The sequence below is a fragment of the Bactrocera neohumeralis genome, chromosome 6, assembly GCF_024586455.1.
Source record: "Bactrocera neohumeralis isolate Rockhampton chromosome 6, APGP_CSIRO_Bneo_wtdbg2-racon-allhic-juicebox.fasta_v2, whole genome shotgun sequence".
Taxonomy (NCBI): domain Eukaryota; kingdom Metazoa; phylum Arthropoda; class Insecta; order Diptera; family Tephritidae; genus Bactrocera; species Bactrocera neohumeralis.
The window spans coordinates 50,971,582-50,977,581 of NC_065923.1; positions in this window are offsets into that span (position 1 = coordinate 50,971,582).

Sequence of the window (6,000 nt, forward strand, 5' to 3'; positions counted from 1 at the left end):
AAGGTACCATCTTCTATAAGAGTGTACAGCTGCTGGCGTATGCCGATGATATTGATATCATTAATTCAATTAAAAAGAAAAAAAACGTTAATTACGTTTTTATTTATCAAAATTTTTTCATGATTATAGTAGGGACGATAACCATTCACGTACTTTTTAAGAATAAATTGGGTTTTTGTGTTTCAGATGATCCAAACATGAGAAATCGTGTCCGCCAGTGAAAAACGCATCTCGTTCACCCAGCCATTTCTCCGACAGACGTCATCAAAAAAATCCAAAAAATTTTGTTTATACACTCCACGACATACCTCATGATATGTATGTGAAAAAAGTTCTATTGCAGAATAAAAATTTCTATGGAAAAAATGTCAGAAACACAGGTCAGATTACCCTACTGACTCCTTAATGTAAACCGAGTAGCGTATAATAGTGTGCAGTCAATTAGCAGGTGTTTTGGATTATCAGGCTCCTTCTCGTAGAACCGGCAATTTGGACAAGAAGCTAGGCCCAGGTGGATAAGTGCTTCTTGAACTTACAGTGGTCATTGTAAAATGCGAAAAGTTGCCAGAGTTTGTCCCAAAGGAGGTTGAATACATATTTATACCTGCTGAGGTTGTAACCTCCTATTAGCAACTTGGCATGGCGCATGTCTTTGAGTAGTTGCCAATACCTTTCCCTATAATAGCGTTCTTTGCGGAGCAGCTTCTTTATGGTATGAGGACCCAAAGCGATGAAGAGTTCAGGTCTTACCATGTAAGCCAATTTCAGCTATACCTTTGCTACCGGGCACCCAGATAAGGTGCACTTGCTTACGTTCTCAGCCGTTCTCTACACTCCTGCACCAGTAGTGATTTGATCCCTTAGGCAGAGATTGCTTTAAGCGGCGCCCTCTCCATAAGTATGTTCGTTGCGATAGTTGAGTTGGAGGTTTTAGTTGGAGGTTTGGAGGCACCGACTTATGGCTTAAAATATGCTCCGTAAACTTCGCATAGGTATGGAGAGTTTGATGCGTGGTTCTGCGACTCCTGCACCAATTTTTTCCGACGTTTTGGAGCCGCCTGTGTACCACTTGATTGTACTATCCCTAAGCAGTAGCTGGAGAGTGGAATCATTCCATTCGGTTTTACGGCCAAGGGCAACCTTGGGCTTTGATGAAGTTTACCCTTTTTGTAATGCTGTCCCTTGGGGAAAGACCTAATGGTACTACACCTTAAGTCCTTCATCCGCTGGGACGAGATTATATTACCTCTGCGTGACCCTTCTGCTGGCTTAAATCCCTTTGGACTAAATCGTAGAGTGCCCGGAATTTGCTTGTAGCTATAATAAAAATGTCATTCGCATATCCTTGACAGCGGATCCCATTGTTAGTTAGCAGAACTAGTAGGTCGTTCACTAGAGGCTCTTTAAGCGGGGGAGCAGTTTACCCTGTGATCAGCCTCTTGTAGTGCCGATTTGAATTCTGGTATCCCCTACTACTGTTTCAGCTATTCTGTTGCGCAGTACTGCCTCTCTTCATCTGCGATGTCTAGGAAGGCGCATAACATTACTTTCCCTCCTTCCAGCTAACTCTGTATCTCCGAAGTTAACTGATGCAGAGAAGTAAAAAGTTTGTCCGGAATGTAATAGGACTGATTTTCTTCCGCCGCGACTGTACTTCGAAGCGTGCGCGCGTAGAGGGCGTTCTTAGCTAACGATCGAGCGGCTGGTCAGTTGCCTCCGAGGGCCTGGACTCAGGACAAACATTTTTGCGCGGCGTGTTTCTGAGAGTGGTGCAAGACGAAAATGCAGCGTTCGTTTAAGATTAAATTCTGTGTGAAACTCAGTAAATCTGCGACAGAGACGTTTGATATGATCAAGCAGGCTTTCCCAGATCTTGCTTAAGCAAGGAGCGATGAGCTTCGGTGGCATTAGGTCTTTTTGGGGAGCCGGGAAAAGATTGCTGATGAAGACCGGAAGTATGAGCAAATCCAAAGTGAAAACGATGCTCTTTGTTTTTTTTTTGACATCAAAGGCATCGTCCACCATGTTTTTGTTCCTCCTGGACAAACCATTAACAATCACACAAGAGTCAGGGGAAGCTTGTGGCATCTAAAGTACCTAACCAATCTGTCCACAGCCTCTGGGGGTGATGTGAATATCTATCCTGGGAAAAAGGCTGTTGCTAGAACGAAGTCGGCTCCTTTGATGTCCTTGGCATAGCAACTATGTCCTGTGTCATGAACTCTGAAATACAAATTCATTATTGTTCCTGACTATTATACAAGTTCTAGATTTCCTACCATTCTTATGACCGCTGTACCTCTAGTTCAGGCGGAAGCATTCTCTTCGGATGAATTTGTACGACTTTTCGTCTATACAAAGGTTTAGCCACCGTCCTGAGTCCTCAACCGTACTGCTGAACACACGCTATGCCGAAGTGCTCAGGCCCAAGAGTGAACTCATATGGGTTGGCTGCACATCTAGAGAGAAATACCGTCATGTTGTGCATGATCTGAATGGGTTGATGGGGTCTTCCCAGGCAATCAGCTTGGGAGCGATCTCTCTTAGCCAGATATCGGACCTCTCCCCCTCGCAGTCCACTTGCAGGATGCCTCCTCTAAAATGAACCCCATGGAAGGACGCTGCGTATCCAGACCCTCAGAATATCACTTCCATGGGTTCTTCTGACCACAAAACTTCTGCCGGGTAGTTGAGAGGCAGCACAGGCTTTTGGATGCCTTTGAGAACATCCGCATATCTGCGCCGTCGTATGCGTTGCCAACCCTTTAGAGCTGGGAGGCTCCTGTAGCGATATTTTTCGTATCGCGGTTTGGGTAGTGAAAAACGCTGCCTTTTCGAGGGTCCAAGCCCTGCTATTTCGTTTGGCAACGGACGCGCTCTTTCGGAGCAGGGGAGACACCATTGCCTCTAACCCTGGGAGAAGCATTGGTAGTGCATATTGTCATCCTTGAAGTGCTCCTTAAACAGCGCCCGTTCTTCTAGCGAGAAGGCATTCAGGAAGCTAATTTTCCGTTTATCCCTGTGCCCTCCTTATCTGCAGCGATGCTGACGTTGTTGTAATTAGCCGTTACACGTATCTGTTGCTTTGATGTTGTTGGTTTGGCTTTGTTGTTGTCGTTTGGTTCAGTCATCTTTTTCTTACGACCCTTGGGTCAACAAGGTAAGCTGATTTAGGGGAACGAGAAGGTCTGCCGCGCCAGAGCCCTGTGACGCGGAAAAGTCACCGTTTCTTCTTAATTCGTTCCGGTGTTGGTAAAGCTCCATTAGAATACAACTGAATTTACCTCCTGGCGGCAAATCATCCAATGAGCACGGGAGTCGCAAACACCCTGGATAGGAGATGCTAGTTCTTGGTCGCCTCACACATGCAGCTTCTAACAACCCGCAGGAATGATACGATACAGCACCGTTCATGACAGTTGGGAGAAGTCGAGTATGCCTTACGGCTAAACTCCTGCACCACGACAAGGCCTGGCAAACGCAGAGGTTTATCTTATGTTACTTATGCAAGATAAGGAATGGTTACAGAAATAAGCGTGACCTGAAAAGCACCTTACCTGTCAATAGTTATAAAAGGCCTGAACATTTAAAAAATAAGCTTTGATTCTATCTGTAGAAGACAAATCTGAACGATCTCCTCCATTCTCCTCTCCAGGAGTGCGAGTACTACTCTAACATCCTTTCTAACTCGATCCTCTTCAAAAACTCGCTCTATGACCTCCTATCTTCCCTTCCGTTACTTTTTAGGATGCGATCGTCAGGCCTGGCTTCCGACGGGAGCATCCTTCAACCCGCAATGGTTTTAACGGGTCAGAGCCATCTTCAGCATTAGCCCTCCAGTTATTTTTGTTGGATGTTGTAGGATGTCCCTACTTACTCAGGAGAGGGAATACCTCGCTCACCAACCCAGGGATCAAAAAACATATCTGAAAGTCCAATGCAGGTGTTTGAAAGCCGTGTCTATACGGAATTGAGGTCATCACGTACGTAATGATGCACCAACTCGGGGCTCTGTAGCTCAGTTGTTCAGACACCTAAGTAAAAACAAATACACATTCACATATGTTTAAAGAAAAGTTAAAATATTCAGACATAACTAAAGAGCTGGGTAGAGCGTGGCCACCAATGAATTGTTGGATATAAAGGAGTAGTTTGGAGCTTTTGTCTGCCTGTTTTCACAGAATACAGGAAAACGGTCTGAAAGTTATGCGATATTAACCTAAAACAAGAATGTGGAGTATCAATAGAACTGCACCTCGAACATATTCAGATATTAATGACGAAAACTGCAACACAAGCCGAGAGCTGTTGTTAGTTGATATCGCTTATTGTACTTTAATGTGATATTATAATACATATTTTCATAGAAACCCGCATCTATGTGTATGTCAGATGAGCTTTCGATAACCATACATTAAGTTAACACAACCACCGAAATTATCAGCTGAGGTGAGCTTCGGCAGACCAGACAAAGAATTACCGGTGTCATAACTGGCTTGAATTCCAACTGTAAGTTTAACGTCCGCATAAGCTAGAACAAAAATTAGAGAGGTGGGTAAGTTTTTTATGTGCAATTTGAGGAGCATCTTCAGTTTTGTAACAGCTAGCAGGGTGAGGATCTTTGCGCTTGCTTATACTCTATTTATATAATAAATACACCAATCATACATATATTTTTCGTAGGTAGTAATGATTTGATTAAACTATACCAAAATAAATTGGCTTGTTCTCTGAATCATGCCCAATTGTATTAAGCGTCTTTTTAAGGTGAACGTGTTTCGTCAAAACGTGTTTGAGTAACTCTTTCGTGTCGTGTTTAAAATGGGTTTCTACTGATAGAGTTTTTAAAATTAATACCATAGGTATTATTGTAGTTCTTGACAATACCCAGAAGGCGTAGAAAGTATCACATACTCTCGAAATCTCTGGTAGCCCTGTGACTTAACCGATAGCTTGGTTGCAGGGTAAAGAAAATAAAACAAAACTTGATAGCCTTATACCGCTTTAATTAGATATACCCATAGTCTCTGGTATGGACTTTGAGATAACGAGCAGATATATAGCGAATCGGCTATACTACCATACCATACAGGGTTTGTCTGGAAAGTAGGAGAACTGACTGTACTTCGGTGCGTTCCCGCATCGTTTGGATTCGGTAGAGGGTGTTCCTAGCTAACGAACGAGCGGCTGGCCAGTTGTCTCCGAACACCTGAAAAGTCAAGACAAACATTTTCGCGCGACGAATTTCTGTAAGTGATTTTGAACTTAGACCGTCGACTAGGTATTCCTTTAATTGACCAGATGTTATTTTAAAATTTATTAAAATCTGTTGTTCATGACATTGTGACGGAGCACTTGAATATGCGCAATTTGTGCACGAAGATGGTGGGGATGTTCAAGCAAGCAAATAACAGCAGCGACAAATTGCGACAGTGTTGCTTTTCTGCAGATACTCAGCTGATACTTATTATGCAACATTATTGCGTCGAATATGATGCCTTGTGATACTGGCGCAGTGATTGAGACTCGAACATCCCCGGTCCCAAAAGTGCTCACGGACGACCAGCAATTGCGATCTTTCTTGTGAATACCTATCTAACCAAGGCCGGCATCCCAACGCAGCGCAGTACAGCCCAGATGTGGAACCAACAAAATTCAAGAATGATAAAACCTAGAGAACTGTCAAATTGCCTGTAAATTGTAACTAGTTTTTCTATGTTGCTTTTTCATTCTTGACCATAATTGTCAGCCTGAAACTAAAATAGCCCTTGTAATTATTTGGCGTAGTCCCTCTCTGTATCATTCTTTGGCAAGTATCAACGACGATTGAACTACCCGATTCGACTTGCGACATCCAGACGCTTGGTTTCTGAGAACAATGAAATTAGAAATGGATATTAATATAACATTATTTTCAATCTGTGTACTTAATCATAATCTGTACCTAGACAGCGACATAAAATATTGATATCGACTTTAAGAGTATCCGGTTTTCTTATA